Raw genomic sequence first — 18,238 nt, forward strand, 5'->3', positions numbered from 1 at the left:
GGTAATAAACCTCAGTTCTGGAGCCCAGCATACTGGCCAGCATAGTTAGGGACTCTCCCGATCTCAGTCCAAAAGCAAAAAATATAGGTATAACCATAGATGACAAACTGAACTTAAATAAGCATATCAGTTCAGTTTTCTCTTCCAATTTCCTCACTTTGAGAATCATCAGGAAGATTCTTCCTTTCGTTCCTCCCGCCTCCAGAAAAACAGTCATCTCCTTATTAATACTAACGAAGTTGGACTACTGTAATAGACTTTTTGTTGAGCTCCAAAAACAATACGTGAAAAAACTCCAAAGGGTGCAGAATGTGGCTGCCAGGCTTATTCTTGATCTTCCCAAGTTCCATCCGGTTTTAGCCTCCATTAAGGGACTTTGCTGGCTTTCAGTGGGTAAAAGCATTAAATTCAAGGAGCTATGCCTTACCTGGAAGGCCTTGCATGTGATCTAGGTCCTAGTTACCTCAAGCAGTCCCTTTCCTGGTACATACCCAACAGAAACTTACAAACTATAAACTCCCTGATGGTCTCCCGTCCCAGTTTTAATTAAGAGACTCAAATGGGGAGGCAGTTGCTTTTCCTCTGAAGCTCCGTCTCTTTGGAACAGTCTGCCTATAAATCTTAAAGGAGCTACCCCATTACTGAGTTTTAGGACAGTAACAAAAACCTGGATTTTTAACCTCTAGTCTCCCTCTGCTCTCATCTATACTGCTATTCACCACCAGCGCCAAGATAGTCATGGGTATTCGAGCACTTTAGAAACATTTTAACATAACATAACTTTAACAGGACGTACTATTCAGAATTCCTGTCAAGTAAATGTTTGAATGCAGTTTCTGCATGTTTTGTACTTGTATGCATTCCATGTATACTTTCTATGCCTTTTGTATTGATCATTGTCTTTTGTGGGGGTTTCATGATGGAGGCAATTCCATTTAGTCAAATGGGTCCGTTTTCTACTGAATGAGGTGGATGACATAAAGACTTTTGAACATTTAGTGAACTTCCATGGAGCAAATTCACGTTTCCTAGTTACATCGTAAACTTGTTATTCCTGTGTGTCTGTTGCAGTTGACATTCGCCTTTAACCAATAAATGTTGCTCTTGTTTCTCTACTTCAGTCCTACATAGTCCAATGCCCGAAAAACCCTCCGGACTGAATATTCCCATTTCCACTTGTAATTCGTCATGTGGAAATATCCCCAGGCAGTCAGTAAGCAACATTATTTCTTTAAGGAATTGAGGGTAAATGTGATTTCTAAATGTATCTATTTTATGTAAGTGTAATTCACAGTCCTATTATAACAGGTAGCATGGTGTGTTCTGTTTGAGTGCTGGTGCAATCCTTCCTTTACCTTTAAGAACCTGTTGATCACAAAGTTCCTACAAGGAACCCCTCGTTTCTGTGCCTTACCGTTTGTTATGTTCCTTTAAACTTCAGCACACAGAACTGGTAGTTGATACAATCAGTTGCCATGGTTGGAATTAAGAGTTAGATGCAGAGTTGAATACGTGAAAAAGGGAAACCCTCCACTGATTCCCTCATTTGCATGGCTGTAATAAGTGCAGACATGATCTGGTACGAAATATTCACACATTTGTATTGCATCTGCCTACTCTAAGTAATGAGGAAATTATGCTTGTGGTAATTTAACATGCTGTAATGCCACATGTAGTAATTCCTCATGTGACAATGATGATGGTGATGTTAATACTTATAGAGCACACTTTCACCCAGCAGGGTATCCTTGTGCAAGGAGACCAACAAATCGTAGTGAAAAAAGCAAGGAATCAGAATGATGGGGGAACATCCTTTTCAATGCAACTTCTACGACGCATGCCTTTACATCACAAGTTTTACAACGCATGTCATTACAACGCATTGCGCTGGGGGGCGCTCTAGGATAGGGAATAGATTTAATTTACTATCCAACACCTTCCTTACTATCCACAGGGACTGGAGTTGGAATAGTAAATTAAACTTCACTATCCAGCACCCCTCAACACTATGCGTTGTAACAGCATGCGTTATAAAACTTGCGATGTAAAGGCATGCGTAGTAAAAGCATGCGTTGTAATGCCATACAACCGAATGATGTGAAGAGATGGGTTATAAGGGATCTAAAAAAGGCAAAATGATTAAACATCCTCCACAATGAGAGAGGAAGAGAGTTCCGGATTTTGGGCTCATGGTGGGAAAATGATAGACCTCCTATCCTGGAGTGATAGATCTTGGGAATGGTGAAAAGATGGGAAGAAGAACCGTGAAGGATGCCGGAATGATGGTAGTGATACTTTGTTTTGTAATAAGAGAGTCCCCGTTTTGTGAAGGCACTGTGCACCAACCACAATGGATATGGGCAGAAACAGGGATCCCATGAAATGTGGGAAGAGCTGGAGAAATGGGAAAGGATAAAGGAAGGTTGAATATGTGTCTGGCAGCCACTTTGGATGTGAGTGAGAGAGTGAATAAAAAAGAGAGGTAAGCGAAGATATAGGGAGTTGCACTAGTCCAGTCTGTCAAGAATGACGGACTGGATTACCAGTTGACAAGATGATAAAGTAAGAAAAGGAAGAAGTGTCCTCAACAGATGAAGATGAAAAAAGCTGGAAGAACAGAATTTGTTTATGTGAGTGAAAAAAAGGGGGACTTGTAGTAGCAGACACCCACATTCCTTAAACCTGTTACAGATGCGAGAGTAACTCAGTTTGAAGAGTGACAGTGAATAATTTTGATATGATGAGATGAATAATTTTTTAGATGATTAATGGTCAACCAATCAATTATCCATATGTGAAACTGAAGGAGGTAGGCAGAATAAGAATCATCATCTAGGGGGGAAATAAGTTGGGTGTCATCAGCATAAGCGATAAAGGAAAACCCAAATGAGTCTATAAGTTGTGGCAGAGGAACAACATATACCCTTAAGAGGGTTGGGCTAAGGTAAGAGCCATGTTGGCCAGTGGCTGAAATGTTGTGCAAATAAGTTAAAAAAGGGAGAGTGCAAACTGATTGTGAACAGTTATGAAGACAATCTATGATCCATTTAAGAGCAGTATTGTGGATGCCGACAGAATGCAACCACTCCAGAACAGAGGGGACTTACGGCCAGATTCATCAAGGTAAGGAATTGCGAGTCCTTAATAGCGAATTTTAAGGATTCGCTATTAAGGACTCGCAAAACGGATTAATGTAGGAATCGCAATTGAATTTGCGATTCCCACTGATTCCTTATTTGCTATTAGCTAATTGCTAATCGCAAATAAGGAATAACTCCCCATTCATTCCTATGGGCCTAATTGCTAATCGCAAATAAGGAATAAGGAATAAGGAATAACTCCCCATTCATTCCTATGGGCCTAAAGGCCCATAGGAATGAATGGGGAGTTATTCCTTATATGCGATTAGCAATTAGCTAATCGCAAATAAGGAAGCGATTTCAAGGGTGCCAGGGGTGTCCAAAGGACACCCTGTAGCACCCCTGAAATGTAATCTACATTGGTGTGGCGCACATGTGTGTGTGTAACATGCAAGTTAGAAAAATGCATTTAAATGCATTTTTCTAAGTTTTCGCTATTTACCACGAGGTTTGACCTCGCGGTAAATAGCTGTCCTAAATTGCGATTTCGCAATTTTAAAATGGTTCATGAATTGCATTTAAGGAATCTCAAATAGAGATTCCTTAAATGCAATTCCTCGCAAATGTGCGAATTCTTTAATAGTGAATTTTGCATTTGGGATGATGAATCCCAAATGCAAAAATTGCACTCGCAAAGGGCCAGATTCTCAGAATCTGGCCCTTTGCGAGCGCAATTAAGCTTGATGAATCTGGCCGTTAGTGTTGAAGGCTGCCGATAGATCAAGGGAAATAAGAACTGTAAAGCCTCCCTGGTCTAGCAGCATCCTAAGATCATTTAGGATAGAAAGAAGAGCACAGTATACACCTGAATGGGCAAAAGCCAGCCTGTAGGGGTCTAGGACGTACTGAACTTCGAGAAAGGCAATAGTTTGCTGAGTAACTTCTTACTCCAGTAATTTAACTAGAAGAGAAAGGAGGAAGATTGCAAATTTCTACAGGATCGGCCACAGGTTTCTTCAGCAGTGGAATAACTAGAACTTGTTTCCAAGAACAGATGACTATACCTTGGGAGAGAGAGAGATTACAGAAATGGTTGAAAATAGAATTGACAACACAGGAAGCATTGAGATGTGCGCAGGGCAGGGGTCGAGAGCCAAGTCAGATTTACTGTTAAGAAGAAAATCATGGGCTCCCTAGAAATTAAGGGGAAAATTGAGGTATGACAGAATTAGGAGGAAGCAGACAGCATTAGGGGAAGTTCCAGAGGAAAGACCATGAGTCAGTGATGAAGGAAAAGTTTGAAAAATGGAAATGGAAATATTATCATGGAAGAAAATAGAAAGAGAGTATCAGACAGTCTGAGATGATTTAAAGTTGTGAGACAATCACTCTGGATTAGCAAGGGAATATACAATGTGAAATCCTTCATTTAAAAGACTAAATAATCTTGTCAGCACAGAAGGATGCTGTATAGAGAAAAGAAAAGTTTACAGGAGTGCTAAACTGAGTGAAAAGCTGAATGTAAAGAAGGGGGTGGGTAAGAGGGTCTCCAAAGATGTTTTGCTTATTTTCAAAGCCGTTTGGAGGGCTTCAACTCTTGAGTCTACCAAGGTGCAGGAAGATGACAATTATGGCATGTTAAAGATCCACGGCCAGAAAATCATGCTGCTTATGAGTTCTGAGATTTCGTGAACAATTGCGACCAGCAGGAGGCTTGCAATTGCCAACTGCAAACCATATGCACATAGTTTACTCATGTTGAAATTTATGCTAATGCTGTACATGCTGCTCGGTATTACACAATTTGATGCATGCACTATACTGCCCATATTTGTCATGACATGAGATGCAACAGGTATAGCACTGGTAGACACTGGACCCCTGCTTCGAAGCATGCGCATACACTCGCACCGCCTGTTATAAAGTCCAAATCTTGGATAATAAAGAACATCCTCAATGATTTCATGTCATTACTTTTTCGGGGTTTTGCTCTGAACACAGATTCAAGACAGAAATGAGGGTGCTGTGGAGAAACCCTACTACCATGTGATGTATAACAAGACGAAAAAAGCACTGGCACTTCATTTTGAGCGGCTAATAAGCCGTGTTCCACCAGAGCAAAACACTGCACACCAAAACCATGTGTACACTCATAAATCACGAGTAGTGTTATGCAAACAACTGCTGAGGACACCCAACAAGCTCTCCTCCCTGTTTGACACCATCGGTACTAACTAGCACAAGACGTGCGCTTAGAACCGCGAACACCACAGTCTCAGAGCTCGCCGTCACAATTGTCTCAGCACACAAGGCATTCAAGGTATAGTGAGATCCGCCCAGCAACGGTTCTGCAAAGGGCTGCTGACACCCGAAGGGGGCAGGTCCGGCTGAATATGTGTCCGCTTCCCCCGCCTGCTACGTTGTGTGATAAGCCTGAAGGCGCAGTGTTTGCAAGCTATTCACTGCTTCAGGGCGCTGGGATGATGCGTTTAACACGAATCTTTTAAAGGCACAAAGTATTCCCTACTTTGTATTATTATTTTAAATAAAATATAGTTTTAAGACATTAAACGTTAAAGTAATCTATAATCGTTCATCTTCGTTATATTGCAGCAGGAAGGGTTTTTAAAGGGAGAGGATTGATAGCTTTCGTTATATATTCATAATTTTAATATTTAATACACGTAATGCACTATTCAGGAAGGAAAGGCGTAAAAAGTCCTGCAAATGGCGCTTTAAGAACAGGCAATTACTAGTGTTATTACTCTACAAACCTCTAACGATCAATCAATAAACAGACTCGAAAGTAGCAGACTTATGAACAAATTAGACAATGTGCTAAATGGCCGGTGGCTTTAACTGATGTAAAAAGACAGACACGTGTAAATGACCGTGATGTCTATAAAAAAGAAATATATACACCGAATAAGGAGTTATTTTTGCACGACCGGATGTTTGCTTTTCCTAATAATTCCTTTCACATAGTGAATGTGCTCCTTTTACAATATTACCTCATTGTGCTAAAGTCCCAAAACTCATTTTAAATTCTCTATTGTATATACGTTTACAATTGCGCTTGACTTACTTAAGTAGCAGGCAGCATGTTTCAATGTGAGCTACCCTTTTCACTGCAAATGCAAACTTATTAATTAAACAATGTACCTTATTCTTGCATTTTAATTCTAATTTATACAACATATCTATCCATCTACCCAGCTATATTCCTGCCTTTCATCAATCCACCCAATCCATCGACCCATTCACCCATCCACCCACCCATCCATCCATCGAGCCATTTATCCATCCACCAATCCATCCATCAGCCATCCATCCACCCACCCATCCATCCATCCATCCATCTATCCATTCACCCATCCATCTATCCACCCACCCACCCACCCATCCATCCATCCATCCATCACCATAGCACATATTCTTACAAGCCGGCTTTGAGATGGCTGACAACGATGTACGGTGCTGGCTGAAGTGAAGGCGAACACTCACCGTGTCTGCTGTCTTGGGAGCGGATGCTCTATCTCCGCAGCTGTCTGCTTGTGTTCCGGCAAACACTAGAGATGGTAGTTGCGCTTCTGGCCGCTGTCTTATATAGTTTCACGGCACCCGTGCAGTGACCAGCTGCTGCCGCTGCGTGTCAGTGTTCCCTCACTCCTACGCCCTTCCAGTGCCCGCGTGGGCTGAGTGCAAACATAAGGTTACGCACGGCGTTTGAGGTTAAAATGCACTTTAGTACTTAGACTTTCCAAGTGCAAGGTACCTTAGGCGTTTGCACCTCCATTTTTTTTGTGACGACATAAGCCGTCGAATGGCATTTGTTATTTTTTTAGGAAAAACAACTAGTTTCACCGTTAGCATCATCAAGGTGTTACAATATTAACTAAAAATCTTGATTCAATAAACATACATTGAAGTAGGATTGACCAAGAATGCAAAAATGACTACATTTATTGTGCATTTTGAGGCGGCTGCATCTGAAGTACAAGGTGCTTTAGTCGAGTCGAGTAATACGTGCTGTAATTACATTTTGTCTCAACATTAGGCCAAACACGCCTTTTCTGTTCACCCTAGAGAGCGGAAGCTTTTTCCTTAGCGCTCTGTGGTTTATCTGACTTAATTAGGAAATGGTCTTTTGCTCAGAAAGAGTTCTGCCATAACATGTTTCCGGCTCTTGATAATGGCCCAAATCCTAACATTTTCTACGCAGGTTCCTTTATTTCTAATCACAAAATCGAAAAGCAGAGTGTACGAGTGTAAAATGCATATCATTCCTAAACCATAATGGGACTTGTGCCGGGATAGCCTGACGCCCAGGAGGCGTACATTTGAGCTGTCTGTGACTAATGTATTCATGCTAAAATAGCAAGTTAGACAAGACCGTGCTGGAATTACAAAACCACCTTATTTGTACATGTAAAATGACGGTTTCTATTGGTTGACCAGGTACCCAAATACTAATGAAATGTACCCACTAGATTGCAAATTCCATATAGGAGGTTGAAGTGAAAAGGATTGTTCCTATTTTTTTCAAATGTCTCAACCAGGAGCAGGTGAAATATGATTTTCCCACAGGCGCTGTACATTAATTTTTCAAATGGAATATAATTTTAAGACATGAAAAGGTAAAGTAATCCCTAAGTGTTTATCTTTATTATATTCCAGCAGGAAGATCGAGTCAGTTCGTAAAGCTAACAATATTCAATGTCCGTCTCAATGGGTAAGCGCACAGCTTGTCAGCCAATGCCAACTATAGGTAAATATCCCTGTCACTGAAAAAAGCTTCAGGGGCTTACTTCTACAATGAGACTTAAAAGAACTTTCCTTGGCAGGTGTTAGTATAAAATAACAACAGGCCTATCCTTTGTTGTCTAAAAAGTACACTGCAGTCTGCTGTTGAAAGCTGAATACTCCTGCATGTGATCTTCATTATTAGCCGAAAGCACTGAATTGTATCCCTCACATGAGGAATCCCTAGTAGTTTGTGTGTGTATTAGAGGCGTAACTCACATAATTTGCTATAACATAATTTCTCAAGATTACGTGGAATTACACGGGGAGTGTAATCTAGCATTTAGCACTATTTTCTCAGTGTAAAATTCACTCTTGCACCCAAGATGGACACGAGGAGGCATTCAGGCTAAAGAAATAGCGCTAAATGCAACTGAACATGAACAGCTGCAGCCGGCAGCTGCTCACTAAATGTGTTGCTCCTGTGCTCCTGCAAAATGACTCGTAATCATGCAAACAAGCGTAATTGCATTTTTTTTTGTAATTTTGCATCAAAAGAGTAATGTGTATTTAACAGAAATGACTCTGTTCACCCTGGCATAACTAACATTTTGCCCAGGTCTAATATATATGCACTGAAAAAAACAAAGGTTAAAGTAATGTTATGGTTATGCAAACTGAAAAAACTGAAAAAACAAAGGTAAAGGTGATGTTATAGTTATGTATGGCAATAATATCTTAGCTCATGCTAAAAAACAAATAAATTATAGAAATTTTCTGAAAATAATTAAAGGTTAAAGTAATGTTATAGTTATGTGTCGAAATGAGTTAAAACTAACATTTAGAAACAAAAACACATTGAAACTTGTCAGTTATAGTTCAGTGTGCTAACTATAACTTGCGCCTCCACCATGCATAGAAATTCTATAACATTACTTTAGCCTTTGTTTTTCTCAGTGCATTTCTAGAGTTTTTAACTAAAACTAAGATCTATCAGCCTGATTCATGAAGCTAAATTGCGCTCGCAATAGCTGCGAAAATGCTATCGCGGGCGCAATTCCCATAATCGGAATTCACCACGAAAATTGCGAATTCGCAAACACAGAATTGCGAAATCGCTAAAAGATTAGCAGAATCTCGGCAGTAGACCATTTGCGAATCGGAAATAGCGAGAAATCACGGATTCTGCGAAAATACACAACATTGCTACCAAGCGCCGGATACCTGTCGACATCTCTGGCAGTGAATCGGAAGGGGACGACCGGCCACCTGCACATGCGCGCCATGCACGCGGGGAGAACCCAGCTGAAGGCCACAGACGCCGCAACCACATCACAATGAACAGTTTCTAGTGCACCCTCTCCCCTCACCCAACAAATCACAATTGCATGCAAAATTTAATAATGACACAACGCCAATGTGTGATGCTAAATTAAATATTATTGTTTGAATCACAATAATGGTTCAAGTTGCCATCCTTCCATTGCAAACATTATTGCCCCATACTGCTGCGTCCAATACACAGGGCAGGCTTATGTTCAGCCTGTGCCTGTACAAGTACATTTCAGTCAGGTGAGCCTCCGGCGCGAAGTACCCAAGCGCCTCTCCGGCTCCTCCTCAGCCACCGCACATGACCCTGCAGTGGGCCTGGTGCTGCATCTCAACGCCCCTACGTGTGAGGCAGAGTGGCTGCTCACACTTGAGGTGCCCTCGCTGGCATCGTCCCCCCCGACAGTGGCAGGTAGAGCGGGATGAAGTGCCATCACGGCAGTGGTGAGGTGCTCTAGTACCCTGGCCACATTCTCGCAGCATTGAATGAGCTGCTGCTGCTGCGCCAGGGACCGGCGCGATAGCTGCGACGTGGCATTGCCAATCACATAGTTTGACCGAGTGTAAGCCATCAGCCGCGTCAGTAGCTGACAGTGGCGGCGGCGGGCCGTGTTGCGCTGTGAAATCATAGCAGCTGTGTTGGCCTCCATGGCTGCAGTCATGCGGGCCATCCCCTCCCCCACACCTGCCATGGCTGCCGTCTTGCGGTCCATCCGGTCCCCCACACCTGCCACATTGCGGCCAATGTTATACAGCTGCAACTGTATGGCCCCTTGCCGGCGTGCCTGCAGCTGGTGAATCCGTAGCATTCGACGTTCGATACTCATGCTCGACAGGCGCTATTCATTCCCCCTCCTGGCGCTGGGAGCATTGGTCTGCAGGCGAGCCCTGCCACGCCTGCTCTGCTGGCTGGCCACAGTGGGTGGCCGCTGTGTCACCGCTGTCCCGGGACCTGATGTGGATGCGCCAGCTGCTCGTGGAGTCGAGCTAGGCATAGATGGTGCGGCAGACGCTGGAGGCACAGTTGTAGTGGGCCGGGCTGCAGGGGTTGGTGCTGCGGCAGATGCTGGAGGCACAGTTGTAGTGGGCCGGGCTGCAGGGGTTGGTGCTGCGGCAGACGCTGGAGGCACAGTTGTAGTGGGCCGGGCTGCAGGGGTTGGTGCTGCGGCAGACGCTGGAGGCTGTGTTGGTAACGGCACCTCCTCGTCATCCTGTGCTTGCTCATCTATGAGCAGCCTCTCACTGTCGCTGCTGTCTGCGCCACCTGTGAGGGGAAGTGGACGTTCATTAGTTGCATGTATCTGTCACACGTGCAGTTGCTACATGCATGCTGGGTGACATTCCCTGACTGGCTATGGCATTGCGTACTTTTGAACCCGTCTGGCTGCATTGGGGTACTTGTACATTGAGGCCACACTACATGTCCCACAATGCTTTAGGGCATTACCTGATGTGCACCGATGGCATGTCTTTGGAACATTATGGGAGGCTATAGGGTCATGGCCATTCATAGGGGACAGGGTCGCAGTCGCATGCCACTTACCTTGGCTCTCTTGGGTGGGGCGGGATGAGTCCAATCGGGTGACTCCAATGCACGCCTCAGCCTCCAGCGTGTCTTCAACGCGATCCTCCATGGGGGTGTTTGGAGGGACTGTAGGTCCTCCCCCTCCAGTGGCCAGGGACTCTCCCAGCCACTCGGCGACCTTCTCCTTGGCACAACCTCAGAGGTCATACCACCTTTTCTTTAGTTCATCAAGTGACCTGTCGGCCACACCCACAGAGTTCACTGCGGCCGCTATCCCGACCCAGATCCTGCGCTTCTCCTGCTCGGGCACCCTCCTCGACTCTCTCCGGAACAGTTTGGAGTGGTTCTCCACCACCCCTTCGATTAGGTGCTCCAACTCCTGTTTGGAGAACTTAAGTTTTATCTTGCGCCCGGTGGTGTTGCTGGGCCCAGGTACTGCCTCCTCAGCCATTGCTGCAGTGGAGTTGGAAGTGGTAGTCCAAGGTGTCCTTGCAGGAGCTGTCTCTGTTGCTGCCTCGAGGTCTGCCTCACTGTGGTGAATGGGGGTGGGAACTGCCTGCTTCCTGGTTGTGATGTCATCACTGTGCTCGAAATGCGACTTCCCGTTTTCCCGATCTCGCGATTTTGCGATCTCGCTTTTTGAGATCTCGCAATTAGCGATATCGCTATTTGCGATATCGCAAATCCGACACGGATGTTGCCGAAAATTGCGAACGGTTTTTGCGGCCGCGTGCGAATCGCTTATTTTTCTCGCTAAACATCATGAATACCGTTCTGCGATTTCTCAATTGCGATTCGCAGTTAATCGCTATTTGAGAATCGCAGATTCCAGTTTTCATGAATCAGGCTGTTATTACCATACCTAAGTATAACTTCATTTTAACCTTTGAATTTTTCAATTAATTTTGTTTTGTTTTTTTAAAGTAAGAAAAGATTATAATACCACACGTAACTATAACGTCTCTTTCACCATGTTTTTTTTCCCAGTGAATGTCTGTTTTTTCTATCATATTCAGCCAACACCCCCATTGTGCATTGTCTTCACACAGGCGTGCAAGGGGTTGGCCCGGAACACTCCCCACGGGTGGCCTGTCCACCATAGCAGGTCCTCCGTGGACAGTTTTCTGCCTCGTCCTGCCTAAACTCTGTTTTCTGTTGTAGTGCTTCTGATTTGAAACAATAGGACACAACTAAACAGCACTCCCAGAGAAGGCAAAATATACTTCTGCACTTTTAAAAAACACAAGTGCAAAAAGTACTCAGCACTCTCAAGATGAGGGGAGGAAACAGATCCAGGTGCATTTAAAGTGAAAAATGTGTATTTATTAATTCACCACTTTTAAAAGGAAGGCAAAATATATTGACCAATGCTGATTCCCAAATATCAACCAAAAGGAGTCAAAAGCAAATCATATATACACAAAACAAGGAAACAAAAAATATGTACATGAACCAAAGAAACTCAGGAAGTATATACATAATTGGATAAAGAGAACACCCCAGTGAGTGAGTTTCAGTCATCATTCTGTGAAGTAACTGAGAAGCCCTTGAAGATCATCTAGAAGTCTCTGTCGAGAACTACCGAAGATTTTCCAGTGGCAGTGCTTCAACTCCAATGGGCGAGCTTTTGATTCAGTGCCAGTATCCTCCACCTTTAATACCTTTTACTCAATCTGAGGAGAAGTTTCTAGAAACCTCACCCCTTTCCCCTGTTGGGAAAACCAAACTAACCATACTGGTCTGAGTCAGGGTCAAGACAGAAGCTTTCCAGGCTCCTGTATTTTGACTCCGAGACAGAGCTTTACATTCTGCACATTTCTCTTGCAACAGCAATCTCTGCACTGAAAGGTACCAAGCAAACCTCGCACACATGTTCCAGCTTACTGTGCATGGTGAGGAGAGAAAACATCCCATCCCTACTTTGCAACTGTGTGAGAGCACAGAAAATTGAGTCATTTATACAAAATGGAGTCATTGGTCAATGTATAAGGAAATAAAACAAAGGCCCCCTGAACTTTGATCGTGCGATTCCTAGGACAGGGAATAAACAAATGTGGAAAACAATTCCTAGGCAATCATTTTAGATACACACATATATCGGCGGAGGGTATCACATATACTTATGACAGATCACGGCATGCATAGAGGGAAGTATCATATTTTAATAATTCATCAATTAAAAATACAAACTATGATAAATTTCAGTAATAGTACAAATTCTCAATTTATAAAATCAGATAAAATTACACAGACAATAAACAAATAAATTTATGCAATCAATAATAACTCAAAAACAATAATAATCTAATCAGAAAAAAACAATAATTGTTACAAGAATAGCAATATATCTGTCATTGTGCCCATGCTCTCTTTCTACTTTCTCTCCATGGTTAGTTTACTCCAACTGCCCTTGACCCTTCCCTCCCTGGTCCATTATGCTTCCACTGTCCCAATGTTGCCACTGCCATCCATTGATGCTTGTACACCACTACCCTGTTTAGATAATGTTTCCTTCTAGAAGTTTAGAAACAACACATACAGCTTTGCCCTGGTTTAACACAAGGATTTAGTGTTATTTTGATGGTTACAGAACTGGAACTTCAACTGGGACCCTGCTATGTTCATGTTTGTATGTGCTTTCTGTTGAGGTTTAACTTCTGTGAACTGGGCATCTGGCTAGAATGGAAATGTGCCTGTATATTCATTACAACATTACAAATGTAATTGCATTCATTGTAATTGTAATTGCATGTATATAGAGCTTGCTACTCTTAATGATGACTTTACACCACGCAGCATACTTCTCCAGGACCCAGTATGATTAGTTTACTGCTCTTGGGTACTGTGGTTGCCGGGATTTGTCTTGTGCACTCAAGAAAACCATCTGATGCATTCCCTTGTTTCTAAGTTAGTTGTGATCATTGGGGGGTGGGGGGGTTTGATTTCATGTAGATGTTAGTGAGGATAATAGATGGAATAGATCTAGTGCCTACCAAAAATGATGTGTCCTTGTGTAATGCAACTGGTGCTCGTGTAAATTAGATTTTGCGATGCATCAAGGGTCAATGCCCTCGCAATTTGAGGATTCACAATTAATTGCGAGTTCTCAAATTACGATTGCATTTAAGGAATCGCATTTTGCAATTCCTTAAATGCAATGCAAGAACAACTTTGAAGTAGCGGATCAGCTACTAGGGGTCGCAAAGTACCATGAAGTTGAACATCATGGTAATTTGCAAAAACATTGAAAAAAGGAACTAAAGTGCATTTTTCAAAGTTGTAGCTTAAACACACACATGTCGTTGGGACATGTGTGTGTGCAACATTTTTGCACAGATCAATTTCAGGGGTGCAACAGGGTGTCATTTTGACACCCTTACACCCTTGATATTGCATGCACAATTTGCGAGTACCAATTGGTTCTCGCAAATTGCGCATGCAATTTCCGATTCATTCCTATCGGCCTGCAGGCCAATAGGAATGAATGGGAAGCGATTCCTTATTTGCGAATCGCAATTTGTGACTCGCAAATTAGGAATGTGTAGGAATCTCTATTTTCTATAGCGATTCCTACATGCATAGGTTATTGCGAGTCCTTAATTGTGATTCCTTAATAATCGCAATCAAGGACTTGCAAAATGCTAGCTTGATGCATGTGCCTGGTAGCCTTTTTTGGAAGCAGTGGATTAGAGCAAAGTATGTTTGAAGAGGCTACCATGGCCTTTGCAGGTGAGTTGCAGTGTGGTGGATAAAGTAGAAGAAACTCTGTTTTCTGGGTGTTGAGTTTAAGGTGGTTGAGCAACATCACTGATATTGTATTCGAGAGCACCCTTGATGGGATCCTCCGGAGAAGAGAATTTTAGGTTTAGCTGGATGTCAGAAGCATTGAAATGAGAAGAAATTTGTCAGTTTTCTATGAGGCCACTAATGAGTTCCATGTAGAGATTGAATACTGTTGGAAACAGAATTGATCCTTGGGATACTCCTTGGCACAGAGTCATGGTGTTGGATAGGGAGTACAAGAGCTTGACCTGTTGGGAGAAATTTGGATTTGAAGCAGTTCAACAGAGTTTCTTTGAGTTCCATTTGATCTTTGAGGATTCTTAGGAGGATTGAGTGATTGGCTGTGTCGAAAGATGAAGAAAGGTCCAAGAGAATGAGAAGACAGCAGTCTCCCCAGTCCATAATGCCGAACACATCATCAAGTATTGTAAGAGTCTCAGTACAGCAGCCAGATCTGAAGTTAGAGTGGGGGTCATTAAGGAGGTTATTTTTCTTTATGTTTTTATTGAGCAGGTGAGCCAGGCACCTTGCAAGCAGTTTGGCTAGGAAATGAAGGTTGGAGATAAGGCATAGTGTGTTGAGGTCGGCGGGATCAGCACCACGTTTCTTTAGAGGAGGGGTAACTTGGCCTGCTTTTAGGCAACCAGGTACCATACCTTGGCTTAGGGAGGAATTTACTATTTGGGTGAAGCAGGGGATGAAGTACGGAGCAATGCTTTTGATCATTTTGGCTGGGTGGGCTCCGCAAAGTGAGAAGAGGGCTTGGTTGCTGAGATAGTGTTTTCTAGTGTAGACTCAGTTTATAATTCAAAGTAGGACAATTCTTCTGTGAATTTGTAGGGTAGTGTATTTAGACAAAATAATATGCGTAGATTTTGGGATGAATAGCTCAATTTTGTCTATTTTGTTCATGGTTTGCATTTCTTTATTGATTTTCAGGACGTAAGAAAACATAGGAAAGCATTACAGGTCTATAACCCTACTGAAGTAGGGGGCATATAACATTATCAAAAATTAAACAACCTCAAATTCCCTCCTCCCCCAGTTGGACCTCCCTTCCTACCACCCCCTCCATCCATTCATTGTTCATTGAGTGAGTCATTGCTGTCCAACCTCCTCTCCTAAGGTGATGTTAACAGGGGATCTGTAGGTCTTAGGAGGTGTAGGTACTTTTGGCATGTACCTTCTCGGAATTCAGAGGAGAGCATTGTCAAGAACGGTTTCCAGATCTCGGGAAATGAGGTTCCTTGATTATTTAAGAAAAGAAAGATGTGCTTCGTGCCTAGAATATACCATATGCGGTGTAGCCACCCTAAGTGTGTGGGGAGGTGGGCGAATTCCCATGTCTCCAGAATATTCTGCAGGGCCGCTCCCGGTGCCAAGCCTATCTGGCATCCTCTGCGGGATTTAGGAGGGACTGTTAAAGCGTTGGGCAATCCTAGGAATAGGCCGGAAATCGGGGTAGTTGTGTACCTAGGTAATTATCAACATCATCCAGCACTTGTGCCCAATAGCTTGCAAATTTGGAACATTTCCATAGTATGTGTGTGAGTGTGCCAGGAGATACGCAATTCCGCCATACCGAGGCTCTCTTGCAGGGTCTTTCCTGTGTAGTCTGGGTGAAGTAAGGTACCAATAGGTGGCTATTTTTGCAGAAGTTTCTATACTCGCTACATTGCGTGCTGTGCGTTGAGCCCTATAATATATATACTCCCATTCCCACTGTGTAAGTGTACGGCCAAGATCCAATTCCTATCTTCTCTGTCCCGGGGATTTAGCATCCACTGGGGCTAGTTGGAGGAGACTGTATAATTCAGATATGAGATGGGTGTCTATGGATTTAGATAGTAGTCATTTTACAAATGTGGTTAGATGGCACTGTGCCTGCGGGTGAACCTTGGGGTGCATCATCCAGTGTCTGATTTGGTGATACCGGAACCGTTCAGTCTCTGGGAGTTCCTGCTGTAGTTGGAAGTCCTCGAAGGTCAAGTGGCCGATTTCATCAAAGAAGTTCTCTATGGACCTACAGCCTTCCTGAATATCCTGGGCAAAGGTCCTTTCACTCAGGCCTGGGGTGAAGTCTAAGTTGCTAACTATTGGTGTTAGCAGGGAAAGGAACCTTGTCAATGCCCTCTTCTCCGAGGCCCTGTCCCACGCTACTAAAGGATCACGTGTAACAGGTGAGAGATAAAGTTTCTGAGGTTGCGTCGTTTTGGGAAGGAAGGGGCTTTTCCACAGCGAGTGTCCCGCCACTGCCATATCCATAAAGAGCAGGTGCTTTTCTGACTCTACATGTGACCATTTCACAAATGACTTGATATGAACCACCTAGTAGTACTCCTATAAGGTTGGGACTCCAAGGCAACCCTCTTTTGGGGACCTGTAACACAGATCTCGGTGTATTCGGGTCACTTGTCGGCCCATATGAACCTCTCCATCTCCCTCAGCAGGGGGCGTAAAGTGCCAGGTGGGGGTATTAGTGGCAGGGTCTGGAAGACAAATAATGTTTTTGGAAGTATAGTCATCTTGACTGCTGCTATGTGCCTTGCCTGGACAGAGTGTAGGGTCTCTAGTGGGCTAGGTCTGCTTTTAGTTGGGTGAGTAGTGTGGAGTAATTTAGTGTTATGGTATGCTGTATGGATGCTGTGAGCTGTATTCCAAGGTATGGTATTGCAGAGGGTGCCCATTGGATAGGGTAGGTGTGTTGTAATTCTGTCAGCATTGCATCTTTTAAAGATAAGTAGAGAGCCAGCGATTGAAGAATATTGATTTTAAAGCCTCCACTAGGGAGAATTGCTCCAGTTCAGCTAAAAAGACGAGGAGGATGTTTGGGGATTTTCTAGTGTTGCTATCATGTCGTCTGCATATAAATTGAGGGGGTGGTCATCCCCCCAAAGCATATGCCGGTGATTCGGGGATAATGGCATGTCCTTTGGGCCATTGGCTCTACATATATAGAGCAAAGAGTAGGCGAGAAAGGGGGCATCCCTACCAAGTGCATATTTGGATTGGAAAGGGAGTAGATGCGTATCCATTTATGCCCACCAATGCTCTTGGGCTAGTGTAGCTGCTGAGGACCCAGTTTATAAATCTTTCGGGAAGCCCACAATGTCACAGGGCCTCACTCAGTAAAGGCCAACGTACTCTATCAAATGCTTTCTCAGCATTGATGGAGAGGAGCATGTGTTCAGTGTAAAAGTGCTGTGCTTTATTAATAATGTGGAGTAGTCTCTTAGTATTGTCAGTGCATTGGCAATTGGGAACAAACCCCATTTGGTCCGGATGTATTAGGCCGGGGAGGAGGGTGGAGAGCCGTGAGGCTATCAATCAATCAATCAGGAGTTTGTTAAAGCGCGACTACTCACCCGTGAGGGTCTCAAGGTGCTAGGGGTGGGGGGGGAGGGGGGGTGCAGGTTCCATTCCATCAAGGAGGGGGTCTGTCGAAGAGCCAGGCTTTTTAGGTTTCTTGCGAAGATGGGGAGCGATGTTGTCTGTCTGAGATGGAGTGGAAGGGCGTTCCATGCTTAGGCCGCGAGGAAGGAGAAGGAGCGGCCTCCCGATCTGGTCTTTCTGGTGCAAGGGACCACGGCGTAGGAAAGCTGGGCTGATCGTAGGGTCCTTTGGGGTGCGTGGAATTTGACTCGGCTGTTCAGGTATGCTAGTCCGGTGCCGTGGAGGGCCTTGTGTGCGTGGGTGAGCATCTTAAAGGTGATTCTCGCCTCGACGGGGAGCCAGTGGAGTGTGCGCAGGTGCTGGGAGATGTGGCAGTGTTTTGGCA

The 18,238-nt window shown here is 43.8% G+C and overlaps 1 protein-coding gene across 2 annotated transcripts in view; it reads right to left on the reverse strand.

Annotated features, from left to right (window-relative positions):
• Positions 1-6,660, reverse strand: part of TRPA1 (transient receptor potential cation channel subfamily A member 1) — a 913,216-nt gene extending 906,556 nt beyond the window's left edge. Inside the window, exon 1 of one of the 2 annotated variants that reach the window (XM_086965876.1) lies at positions 6,511-6,660. The gene's annotated coding sequence lies outside the window, so the exon portion shown is untranslated. The remainder of the gene's footprint in view (positions 1-6,510) is intronic. The other variant, XM_086965877.1, reaches the window with a different exon arrangement.
• Positions 6,661-18,238: the final 11,578 nt, after the last annotated feature.

Source organism: Lissotriton vulgaris, chromosome 4_1 (genome assembly GCF_964263255.1).
Source record: "Lissotriton vulgaris chromosome 4_1, aLisVul1.2, whole genome shotgun sequence".
Taxonomy (NCBI): domain Eukaryota; kingdom Metazoa; phylum Chordata; class Amphibia; order Caudata; family Salamandridae; genus Lissotriton; species Lissotriton vulgaris.